We start from the raw sequence: 14,152 nt of genomic DNA on the forward strand, positions 1-14,152 counted from the left end.
TATGCAAAAGTTATCGAGCCAAATCTTGTAGAATCAATTTGAGAAGATAGAGTAGTTTTTGTTGAGATATAAATTTAAGGATAATAAAGTTGAATAAGTCTGTTGTGTAATCGCATGACGCCGTCTAAATGATGTATCTAAAGAACTTAATTCTATAATAAAATAAAGGGAAGATAAGAATAGTTAAATTATTTGAAACTGATGAATTATCCGAAGACAGATTAATTTATTTATAGTCATATTGATATTTAATGAATTACGTAACAAAAATAAATAAATAAAATCTCTGCGTAAACGATTCTACGGCTATGGTTTGATAACTTTTCAAAATTCGCAAGTTATTAAAGACATTCTCCAAAAGTATGAAAAGATATCGCATCAAGTGCTTGATTCTCAAAAATCTTTCATGATATCAAATAAAAAACTTAATGCAAAATTTTCTAATGTTGTGTTTCATATGTCGGGGATCAAGGTTGTTACCAACAATGATAAATATTTTAGAGTATCGTATATAGTTGGTAAATCAAAAAAAGAAATTTTCCATATTTAAGAAAGAGAATGATGAAAAATATTAGTGGTTGAAGTGACAGAATGCTATCAAAAACTGGAAAAGAGATTATTCCTAAAGCGCTAATATAAGTGGTTCCAACATATGCGATATCCTGTTTTAAGTTACCAGGTAATCTTTGTAAAAAAATCGGTCTTTAATGATTTTTTTTTATAATGCTTGAATTGAGATAACAGAAAAATTCACTAGATTAAGGGACCACTTTTTGTAAATCCAAAATGAATGATGTATTGAGTTTCAGAGAATTTCAAACTTTTAACTGGCCTTGCTTGCTAAATGAGGATGGAAGCTTATTCATAATACTAACGGATTATTTTACAAAGCTTACAAGGCAATATATTTTTCTAAATTTTTTTTGAAGCTCATTTTAGAAGTTGGTCATTTTTTACATGACGAAATATCTTGGGGCTCGAGTACAAAATTACGAGTGGGTAATGGGTATAAGATCATCATAGAAGAAGATTAATGTATAACTCAAGGAAAAAGTTTCAAAAATATTAATAAGTTACCTTCTTTTTTACATAATGCTTATGTGTCGGATCGAATTGATGCGAAATGATAAACACCGGAAAAAAATGATATGTAGATATTTCTCAAATTTTGAAGCTGATAGAATCATAGAATTTCATTAAATGGTCGACTCCCATATAAAATGTTAATTTGGCACTACTTGAAATTAGGGAATATTCTGTAAAGAGTGTTTATCATTTATTCATAGAGAATAATGAGTCATGTAAATTAGGAGGTATACATACTAGCTCATTTTTAAAAATTCAAAAGAGCTTTTGTATCTAATATGAAAGCAGAATTTACCGCACAAAATTAAGCATTTTGGTTGACGATTGTGTTAGAATTCATTAGCTACTATAGCTAATTTAGCCGGTAAACAAATCTTGAAGTAAATTTTGAATATTTTTCGTGTAACCAAACTTTGGAGATAGACTTACATCTATTCATGAAATATCCATATTCATTGCAAGTGTGGAAATTAAGTGATTTTAAGGAGTTTCCTGTGAGTATAATTCAAGTTTGGATTTTGTGTCTTGTAGATTTAAAAAATTGAAGTGGGATGGAATTTTGTTTATACATTGCTCTTCTGTAAATGATTTGGAATACTATGAATAAGGCCAGAGTCAATGTAAAAATCATTCAACCGCTTGATTTGTTAGTCAGGGTATATATTATATTAATCAATTTATGGAGTCTCAACTGTTTGATAATAATTATATAACCTTGAATAGAGTTTCCCAGTTAAGTATTATGGTGTCCTCCATCGCAAAACTTATTCAAGATTAATTTTGAGTGGACTTATTTTTTTGTTAAGTACTTCTGGTATTGGAATAACCACTAGAAATTGTTCAGAAGATTTTGTTGGAGGAGTTTTAATAAATCTTGGGAGATATTTTGAACCAAATCTAGTTTAAGCCATGGATTTTGTAGAATAGTTTACTAATATTTTAAATCTAAATGAGGTTATAGTTGAGGGATATTCTACTATTACTATTGATAAGTTAAATGATAATCACAAAGATTTTTTGATGTTGGGAATATAATTGAAGAAGGTAAATCTATTAAAGAAATGTTGCATAAAGCCTAATTTTGATTTATTCGCATAAGTGAAAATCAAGTAGCTCACATTTTGTCTAGATTTGCGAAGAATATGAAGAAGACGATGGTCTGATTTGATGAGTGTCCAGAGACTATTGTTGAAGTTTTAATTAAAGATATGATGCAATTATAACTTAATTACTTGTATCACAACGTTGCTATAAAAAATAAAGTTCTCGAAAATTTATCCTGATTTTTTCAAAGTTTCTTTTAAAAAATCCTAAATTTATTTTTAAATATACAATTACGTTGGTTCTTCTGATCTCTCCCGCTCCTTCTCTCGCAATTTCTTTTATTTTTTCATCTTGTATATTATATATATACACACACATACACATACATATATAATAATATTTGTAATTTTATATACTTATATGTATTAGAAATGATCAAATAGAAACATGTCTTAAAATGAAAACTATAAACTAATCTAAGACATTGGTCTCCTATATACACCATACAAAATTACAATACGCCCTCACACACAGGAAATCAACTAATCTTCTCCGTTTTTTATTTTTATTTTTTCCGTCAATCGGTGAGATTTTTTGAAATCTGACTCTGCTATATTTTTCTTCATCTTCCAACAATCAGTTTGCATACTATATGTGTTATATTACGACGCAATTTAGAAATTTTTATTTTAGTTTTTAGTTTTCATTATAAGAGAGTTTCTAGTTATATATATATAAATATTATAAATCTAAATTCATATTTTGGCGTGTATATATAACTATGAGGAGGAATCCTGATTATAGGTGGAGAATATATAAGCAAAAAATTTGAAAAACGTAGCATATATATGAATTAATTGTAAAGCATAATGTAATGTAACATGTAATCGAGGAATTATAACTCAACATGAAAACAAAAACAGATAAACAATATTAAAATGTGAAGCACAGGAACCCTAGAGATGAAGACATGATACATATAAAGAATCAAAGATGCAAATGACCCTCTAAGTCCACACTCAGGTCATGGGTAGAAGTTCATTAACATGTTCAAGCCTCCATGAAGAATAAGACATCAAAGGACTTCCAGAAGTATTTACATGGGTTTGCTAGATTTTTAGGGTTTGTTGTGGTTTTGGGCCTAGAGGATATGTTAGATTTTACAACTGCCACCTTTTGAGAAGTACCCGGGGTTGGTTTGGATTTGAGAGGTGATGTTCTGATAGTAGGTGCTGATGATTGTGGTTGAGAGGATTGTGTTGGTTGAAAGTAGGTTCTGATGGTAGGCTGTGGTTAAGTATTGGAAGGCTGGGTTGGTGGAGGTTGAGAAGTGGTAGGTTGTGTAGGTGCAACATCAGGATATATAGTTGTGTATGTGTGAGGATCGGAATTTACTAAGAACTGTTTTACAGATAGAGGAATTTGGAGGGGTCTTAATACATCCTTCTTATTATCAGTAGATAATAAGTTTGTGAAAGCCCTTTTGTGAAGTTTAAAGGGTTTAATTGTCTCACTAAAGTTTTGGGGCTTATCAGAACAACAAAAACTGTAAATAAGCTGACTGAACCTAGCAAAATAAACAGTATTTGGGTCATCTTTCATCCTATCCCTAATAAAACCTAGCACAACACTAGCATAATCAAAATGAGTTTGATTAAGAAGAGCATACCCAATTTGCTGACTCGTGATTGGAATAACATCAAAGTTGGAGCATTTGTTGGCAAAGGCTTTGGTAATATAGTCGAAAAAGAAGCTCCACTCCCTCCTGATGTAGGGCCTCTTCAGTTGTCCCAGCTTGGAAAAAGATTTCCCATAGCCAAGATTTGCCTAATATTTTGAAGTACTGACTCTCCAACTTGTGAACTGTAAGTACAGTTTTCAGGCAGATGCAATGTTTGTCGTACAGTAGACAAGGTAACTAGATGCTCATCTTCCCCGGTTGTGAAAATGATACTGTAAGGGGTGCAAAATGCAATTCTCTCATTGCTTTATCCTTGGCTAATTTAGATGTTTCATCGGGACCCAATTTTTTAACAATAACTTTATTTGTTCTTTTAGGCTTCACTTTTTCTCTCAACTTTTCTTTCATCACTTCTTCCTCTTTGTCCCTCCTCCCTTTAAGGCTCTTCTTAGTGGGAAAAATCACCTCATCTATGACCAGATGAGTGTCATCTGTATTCCTAAATAAACTTATATGCATTGAGTACATGTCTCTCCTCCTTACCCCATATGGTGGATTAGGTGGCAGCACTCTCCCAACTTTCTTCTTGGATCTAGGATAATCATTTTTATTAGAGTCCATGTAGGAACTGTCATCATAAAAATCTATTTTCCTTCCACATCTTCAGTTTCTTCTTCAATCAAGTCATTCACACTGCCTTCTACTTCAACTCTAATATCTTCAATTCTTTTAATCATTTCATCTATAACCATTTGAGTATGAAAAATCACATTCCACATTATCATATTCTGGCTCGTTGAATGATTTATACAAGTGTATGAACTTGTAATTAGACTCAACCATGCCAATAAGTATCCCTAAATATTTTTTCAGTTCTAGAAAAAATATGTTTTCAACATACATATTTTTTTCATTGGTGACCAAGCAAATATCCATAAACTCAATAGTATACCGCACTTGTGCAACCATAACATGAATTTCATTTAATTTCAATTTAAATACAGAGCATATATCAAAATAAGCTATTTGTCCTCCAATATAGTCAGTACAATCCTCTTTGAATTTACCACCAAACTGAAGTTTAGGCTAAAGAAACCGGTCATATTTGCATATGGTTAAGGTTTCTTTTAGATTAGGTAAAATTTAACACATATTTAAAATTGACCTAGCACATACAATGTAGATATAAAGACAATGAAATATGGGACCACAAACATGTGAATAAAGCACTATATACCCCATATTATATTATCCTGTCTGCTACTACCAAAAAATTACCAAAAACAGAGATAAAAACTACATGCACTTGTGAAATCATATAAATTAAAGAACATATGATTACCTTTATAGTTTAGATTTCTTTTCCGTTTGGTAGAATAGAATTAACAATTTTGCCCCCTCTTCCGCCTGATTTAACTTTGAAATTTCATGGCTCACATGTTCAACGTCCCTAACCAGCGTTGACTTCCCTATCACTAATAGAAATTAATTCGATGAATAATGGTTTAACTTCTTAATTTGAGAATATAGTTAATGGGAAATAAGAGAGAGACACAAAGGGTTAATGACATAAAATAAATAAATGGGTTTTTAATTGTAGATTGGTTTTTATGTTTTATTTTTATTTTACAAAAATGTGTTAAGTGATAAGGTTGGTTTTTTTCTCTTCTAATTTAATGTTAACGGTCAACATGGACGGAGTTGGTCAAAAGGGTACAAACTGAACCACCTAAACAACTTTCGGGACGCGGATTGCAATTATATAAAGTATGAGTTATAGAGTGAATTTTTTCCAAACCAGAGGCATGTTATTCCGAATTATTTTATTTTTAATATACGATTGTTACTAGTATGTCCTTCAAGTCTCAAAGTATATCGACGATTGGACAAATGCGAAGTTCATTAGACACCATCTACAATGGTTTTAGGTGTTGGTAGGAGGGCATTACTATTACTAGTATTTCAATGGTACATGTTTAATAGTGTTTTTAAAGAAACCATCTTACAACATCTCAATTTCTTTGGATTTACATGTCATGTGTAACCATCAAAGCCCTTTGACAAATGGGATCTTATGGATTTGTTGATAGTTAAATACTGTATGCACACCCTAACTTTGCAATAAATGCATTTTAATATACACTTTTAACAAAATTGCATCCTTTTTATTCAAAAAAATGGGGCACAATGCATCTCATCACCATTTACTATTAATATTGAACTTCTAAAATTTATATTTTCAAAGGTATTCTTGTCATTAAGCACCATCAAAATTATTAAATATAAAATTAATTAATATTTACGATGGTTGTTTTAAATCTTTAGTTTATTGCGCTAATTAGGACCTCAACTCAAGGATTTCTTCATTGTTCATTAAAACAAAAGATTTTCTATATCATCTTTACCTATATAAATATTGAATTTTGATATAGCTGCAGGATTATAAGTGTTGAATTTTGATATGACTGTTGGTTGGTCGGTGGTAAGTCTACTATTGTACAAAGTACATACCATATATGTGCGGGGTAAGTGCAATGTACTTAACATTCATCCATATATTGACTTTTTGTGCAAGAGTTTGTCATAATCATAATCCACCTATTTGGATATATTTAATAATTTTATGAAAACCGAGAACATAAAAATAAGTAGTATTACTATTTTTTTTTATTTTTTTGTAACATATTATATATTATGGCAGTTTTGTCTCACATGAAGCACCTCCTATTTAAGAGAACACTACTATTCTATAAATAATGACATCAGATAGGTTAATGCAATTGAAACTGCCAGATAATTTTACAATTAATGAGATCGAAGAAATTCCAATGAATGACCTTGTTTACGTGATGAGTCTGTAGAACATCATATTATTGAAATAAAAGAGTTTCCCGTGGATGACACATTAATACTGGGAATTATATAATTTACAATTAGAGTTGTTTATTCTAAGTATTTTTTTCTCCTCTCGCATATCACCTCTTTCAATTATATATACATTGTTCAGTGCTTTATTTTATTATATCGCTAATCAATGCAAGGAAGTAGCAATTATTTTCATTAATTTTCTTGTATTGATACCCAGTCTCTCAATATATACCTTGCACTACATCACCATCCTAACTCGAGTCCAGTTAAAAATTCAAGTGTAAAATTTCAGTATTTATAAATTTGACATTTAAGAATATCATCTATCATGCAATATCAGTTGTTTTATCGATATGTTCAACTTTTACGAAATAATTTGATTTGATGTTAAGTCACATGTTAATCTTTCATTTATTCAGAACACAACCTATTCTATATACATTTCTCCTTTCTCTCTAAATATTTTGTGAATCCCGACATCCTCCTGTTCATACAAATTAATTCATCTTCAACCAAAAAATAATGTTCTTGACAAAAGAGTACTTTATTATTGACTTATCGAGTTTACTATTGTAACTCATTCTACTCTAGAGCCACAAAAGTTGTCACTTATCAACTTCAGACATAATGCAATAACCTAGTCTTAAGTAGCATACATGGATATATTTTAACACGAGAACATTGCAGAGATTTGTAAAGTTGTACACCGGTGGCATGTATAATAAATAAAATTGTATCATAAAAAAATTTATAATTTAGTAAATGTAATAATTAAAATCTTTTGTACAACCTGTTTTCCTTATTAAATTCTATTATGTTGAATTTAGATAATCATTGGTTAGGTTTTGTTGTTCTCCTCAACAATTATGTTGAATATAATTACGTAGGCATTACTTGGAATTTGTCAAGATTTTCATCTTGCATATGCTTTATCAGTTCTTCACACATGCAAATCATGGTTTACTTATCCAGATATATACATATGCGGAATATGTACAATATTTATGTAAAACATGTACAATAATTGTGCAAAGTACGTACAATATGTGTGTGAGGTAAGTGCAATATATTTACAATTCCTATTATATATGGATCATCAGTCAACCCCTAAAGATATTTATTTAATTTAAACCATCTCTCTCTAATAAAGTTTCTTCTGATCACCGATGACTGACTAAATTCAACCACCTGACGAGCTAGTTCTCAAACCCTGATTAAAAAAGATAATAGTACAAATGGTAATTAAGACGAACTTCATACTTAAAACATAGAAAATAATCATGCACTTTATAAATAAAAATTGAAACAAATTGTGTATGACGTTGTTGCAGATTTAATCTAGCCACCAAAAAGCCTATTATGGAGGAGGACACGAGCACTTTGATCAACAATGAGATCGAAGAGATTACAACTATGGAAAAACCTCGTCATTTTGAAATTTGATCAGTAAGACTGAAGAACTTCTAATAGACGACACTGTTAATAATGAGCTCCGAAAAGGTACAAGTGATACTGCTCGTGATGAGCCAAAGGACGATCGCATGGTTATACTAAGTGTAAAACTATTAATTATGGTGCACATAGTATTAACTATAAATAATTTTGTTATGTCATGCCTATTTCGTTACTTCCTCTAGTTGTGATATATACAGGACTCGAGGTTTTGTTCCTTTTTCTAGTATCTTGATGCAAAATAGTACTAATTTTTTTCATTGTATTAATTATCGTTATATCTACCGTAACCATATATTTTGTTGTACATAGTCATCATCCCAAAAATCCAGTAAAAGTTCGAGTGTCAAATGTTACTACGTCCCGAGTGTTTTTCTTTCTCCTCGCACATATCACCTCTTTCCTCTGTATATACACTATTTAGTGCTTTATTTTATTATATTGCTAAATAACGAAAGGTAGTAGCAATTATTTTTATTGTTTTTTTGTGTTAATACCAAGTCTCGCTCTATATCTTGCACTTCATAACCATCTTAACTTGATTCTGGTAAAAATTCAAGCATAAAATTTCAATATCTATAAATTTGACAACACTATAGAAGAGGGTTGAATATAGTGTTTATACAATCAAATTGATTTAGAACACAAGTATGTAACAGTAATCAAGTTTATTCAATATAATAAGCTCTGTTACAAAGTAGATTAAACTACTCTCTCATTTAAATTTCAACAATATAAATGAACTAGTCAAGAAAGATCTTGTGAGAGGATTTCCAAAATCAGTATTTGTTCCTGATGTCCTTTGTGATTCATGTCAGAAGGCAAAACAAAGAAAATCTTCATTCAAGAGCAAGACTGAATCATCAATTCTTAAGCCTTATCACCTACTACATGTTGATCTATTTGGTCCAGTGAATGTCATGTTTATTGCAAAGAAGAAATATGTTATGGTCATAGTGGATGAGTTCACCAGATACACATGGGTGTATTTCTTGCACACAAAAAGTGAAACTGCATCTATTTTGATTGATTATGTCAAGCAACTAGATAAATTGGTCAAAGATTCTGTAAAGATCATAAGAAGTGATAATGGCACTGAGTTCAAGAATTTGATCATGGAAGAGTTCTGCAAAGACCATGGAATAAAGCAGAAATTTTCTGCTCCTGGAACTCCACAACAAAATGGAGTTGTTGAAAGAAAGAATAAAACTCTTATTGAAGCTGCACGAACTATGCTTGATGAAGCAAAGCTACCGACTTATTTTTGGGTTGAAACTGTGCAGATTGCTTGTTTTACTCAGAATGCAACACTCATTAACAAGCATGGAAAGACAACATATGAGATGGTGAAGAAAAAGAAGCCAAATCTGAAGTATTTTCATATATTTGGATGCAAGTGTTTTGTTCTTAAGACTCATCCTGAACAGCTATCCAAATTTGATCTAAAAGCTGATGAAGGAATTTTTGTTGGATATCCACTTTCACAAAAGCCTTCGAAGTCTACAATTTAATAACACGGGTTGTCATGAAATCTATCAATGTCTCTTTTGATGATAAGAAGATTACTGGACTTGAAGATTTCAATGATCATGATCAGCTGAGATTTGAAAATTAAGTTTTAAATTCTGATACTGTAAATCCTGACAGTCTAAATCCTGATACTGCAAACTCTGATGGATTAAACTCTGATGTTATTGAAGCTGTGGTGACTACGCCAAAGGAAGATGCACCTGTACAGGGGGAGCATACTGAAGATACAACCACATCTCAAGAAGCATTAGAACCTACAACTGGCTCTTCAAGTTCTGATTTATCAAGTACTGATAATTCTGAAAACTCAAATTCTGAAGGATCCAACTCAGAGAGCATAATTTCAGGGGGAGCATCAGAAAATGTTGATGGAGACAACATGGATCATGGGGGAGCATCCAGTTCTAAAGAAAATCTTCCATCTGCAAGGAAGTGGACTAAATCATATAAACCTGACTTAATTATTGGAAATCCTGATGCAGGTGTCAGAACTAGAACAACTACATCAAATGAATGTCTCTATAATTCTTTTCTTTCTCAGACTGAACCAAAGAAAGTGGAAGAAGCTCTTCAAGATGCTGATTGGGTGCAAACAATGCAGGAAGAGTTAAATGAATTTGAAAGAAATAAAGTCTGGACCCTAGTGCCAAGACCAAAGAACAGATCTATTGTTGGTACAAAGTGGGTGTTCAGAAACAAAACTGATAGTGATGGCATAATTACAAGGAATAAAGCAAGGCTGGTTGCAAAAGGATATTCTCAACATGAGGGAATTGATTATGATGAAACATTTGCACCAGTTGCTAGATTGGAAGCCATAAGGATATTTTTGGCTTATGATGCTCACAAAAAGTTTATAGTCTTTTAAATGGATGTGAAAAGTGTTTTTCTCAATGGAGAATTGAAAGAGGAAGTATATGTTGAACAACCTCCAGGCTTTGTAGATTCCAAACTTCCACATCATGTCTACAGGCTTGATAAAGCACTTTATGGCCTTAAGCAAGCTACAAGAGCATGGTATGAGATCTTAGCTCAGTTTTTTCTGGAAAGTGGATTTAACAGAGGAACTATTGACAAAATACTGTTCTACCTCAACCATGGAAAGGACTTACTTTTGGTGCAAATATATGTTGATGGTATCATTTTTGGTTCTACAAATGACAGACTTTGCAAGAAGTTTGCCAAACTGATGCAGTCAAGATATCAAATAACTATGATGGGGGAACTTAGCTATTTTCCGGGTCTTCAAGTCAAGAAGAATGAAGAACACATGTTTATTTGTCAATCCAAGTACACCAGAAATTTGCTGAAGAAATTTGGAATACAAGATTGTTCAAGTGCATCCACTCCCATGTCCACTGCAACAAAATTGGATAAGGATACTGGTACATCAGTAGATATTACTGATTACAGAGGTATGATTGGCTCACTACTCTATCTAACTGGTAGTAGACCTGATATCATGTATGCTACCTGTCTTTGTGCAAGATTTCAAGCAGATCCAAGAGAACCTCACTTAACAGCTGTGAAAAGAATTTTCAAGTACCTTAAGGGTACAACTGATCTGGGATTGTTTAGGTCACCCACACTGTAGATTTGCTTACAACTTCACAGTGTTCTTCAAAGAAATCCACATGATAACCTCTGTCACAGATTTGACTAACACTGAGCAGATTATGTTTAAGTCCTCAGACCAGAGCTACTTTTTCAATGATGACATTCCCCATATTTATATTGCCATATCCCAAAGTTTTTCCCATGTTGCCATCTCCATAAGAAACACTTGGGCCATCTTTCTCCACAAAGTCTGATAGCACGGCTTTATTTCCAGTCATATGTCCTGAACATCCACTGTCCAGAACTAGGATATTTTTTCTGTTGCCCTGCAATCACAAAGACCATTAATGATTAGTTTTAAGGACCCAAACTTGCTTGGATCCTTTGGCCTTATTAAGTTTGTTAACATTCGCAGCAGATTTAGCATCAAATTTATGTTAACAGTTTTCTTATCAGCATTTACAGTATCAGACTTTGCATCAGAACTTACACTAGAAGGAACGATGCTAACTTTCGTTAAAGAAGGTTTTATTTGATAATAATCATAGTACAAACTATGATATTATTTACAAGTATAAATGGAATGCCATAAAATACCACAATGAAAACAAGGATTTTGTGGCCTATCTCACAGACTGACTCTTAACTCCTGACTTTGAAGGTAAGGAGTTTATGTTCTAATTTTTCCTGCAAAAAGAAGCCAGATGGTTAGAAATTCCACAGTTATAACATTTCTTTCTAGGAGCATTAGGAAGAGGCTTATAATAATTACTTTTATTCACACATTTCTTACCATTCCTATTTTTCCTAGGTGGCTTTACCTTGTTTATATTTTTAACATCTTTCAGCTTATGCTTAAGCTGCTTCTTTGTCATTAAACCTATGTTTACTTCAGTTGGCTTACCCTGTTTTGGTTTGTTAGAAGTTAATTTCTCTTTAACTCCTGATTTATCATTATCAGACTTTTCAGCTACAAAATTAACATGATTTACCTTTGGCTTTTGTTTAACAACTATAGGCTCAATTTCTACAGTTCCCTTATCATTCTTATCATCTCCATAACCTAAGCCTTCTTTCCAGTTTCCACTACTTAACAAATTCTAAGTTGTTCTGCCAGAGTTAGTCCAAGTCCTGATAATATCTGTTTCCTTTTCTAACTCAGTTTTTAGAGATTCATTCATTTTAAGTATTTCATCCCTAACATAAAAGACATCATCTCTATCTTTCGGAGTTTGATGGAACATGACTAACTCTTTTTCTAAATAATCATTCCTCTTCTTATAAGCAAGATTTTCAGAAGTTAATCTTTCACATGTTAAAGTTTGATCTCTATAACTAATAAACATGGTTTTAAGATATCTTCTCAACTCATTAATATCATCAGAATGAAAGGCATAAGTAGTTTGAGGTACCTTTAATTCAGCAGTATCAGAACTGCTATCAGCATTTGCCATCAAGGTATAGTTCACCTCACTTTCAGAATCTGAAGTGTCTGTCCAGCTTTTCTTCTTTGTGACAAGAGCCTTGCCTTGGTCACTCTTCACTTTCTTGCAATCAGGAGATATGTGGGTTTTCTCACCGCAGTTGTAGCATTTGACATTTGAGTAATCTCCTCTGTCAGACTTTCCTCCTTTGCCTTCAGATTTTCTGAAACTCTTCTTATCAGAACTTGCACCTTTCTTGGAAAACTTCTTTCCCTTCCTGAATTTTCTGTATGCAATCCTTGTGATTCCTTTCACCATAAGAGCACACAGCTTCATCATCTCTTCATCAGGATCCATCTCATGTAAGCTTTCAGTTTCAGAGTTATCATCAGTATCAGAACTTGATGATTCAGTATCAGACTTTGTGATGAGAGCTTTTCCCCTGCCTTTCCTTGAGACATCTGCTTTGGGGGATTCCTCCTCAGCCTTAAGAGCAACTGTCCTTGACTTTCTTTCTTTTCTTTTGTTTCTTTGTTCCATCTCCAGTTCATGAGTCTTGAGCATCCCATAAATTTCATCAAGAGTTGTTTCTTCAAGATTATAGTTGTCTCTTATAGTGGTGGCCTTCAAATCCCAACTTTCAGGAAGTGCTAACAGGAATTTAAGATTTGAATCCTCAAGATCATATTCCTTGTCAACTAGTGACAAAACATTCAAGAGTTTGACAAATCTGTCATATAAACCAGTTAATGACTCATCAGGCTTTGAGTCAAAGTGTTCATACTCTTGAGTGAGTATAGTCTTCCTGTTCTTCTTAATTAATTCGGTTCCCTGGCATCTTGTCTCCAAAGCATCCCATATCTCCTTTGCAGTCTTGCAGTTGATTACCCTGTTTGACATTACATTATCAATAGCACTATGCAGCAAGTGTCGTGCATTAGCATCTTTAGCAATTGATGAGATATCTTCAGCAGTATAATCACTCTTCTCCTTTGGTACAAACTTTGCTGGTTCACCGGCAACTACAACAGAGAGTTTGGTTGGCTTGTGTGGTCCTTCATTGATTCTATCAAGGTATTCTGGATCAGTAGCTTTCAGAAACATAGACATCCTCACCTTCCATATGGAATATTCAGATGGTGTCAGTATGGGAAATCTAATAGTCTCATATCGACTATGGATTTGTGTCTTTGGAGGTTCTTCAGTTTTGGTGGGCTTAGTTGGAGTTTGTTCTTCTTCAGACATGATTGTTTTCGGATCTTAAACTGTTTGTGTGTTAACAGATCTGCTCTGATACCACTTGTTAGGTCACACACACTGTAGAAGGGGGTTGAATACAGTGTTTATCACAATCAAATCGAATTAAAAGAACACAAGTAACAGAAAAAAAACTTTATTAAACTATGTTACAATATGGAACTGTCCTCTCTCAGTGATGAACAAATTATCACGAGAGCTGCTAGGGTTACAATGAATATTATTCTCGATAATGATAACACATATAGTGTAA

Source organism: Apium graveolens, chromosome 11, assembly GCF_009905375.1.
Source record: "Apium graveolens cultivar Ventura chromosome 11, ASM990537v1, whole genome shotgun sequence".
NCBI classification, from domain to species: Eukaryota; Viridiplantae; Streptophyta; class Magnoliopsida; order Apiales; family Apiaceae; genus Apium; species Apium graveolens.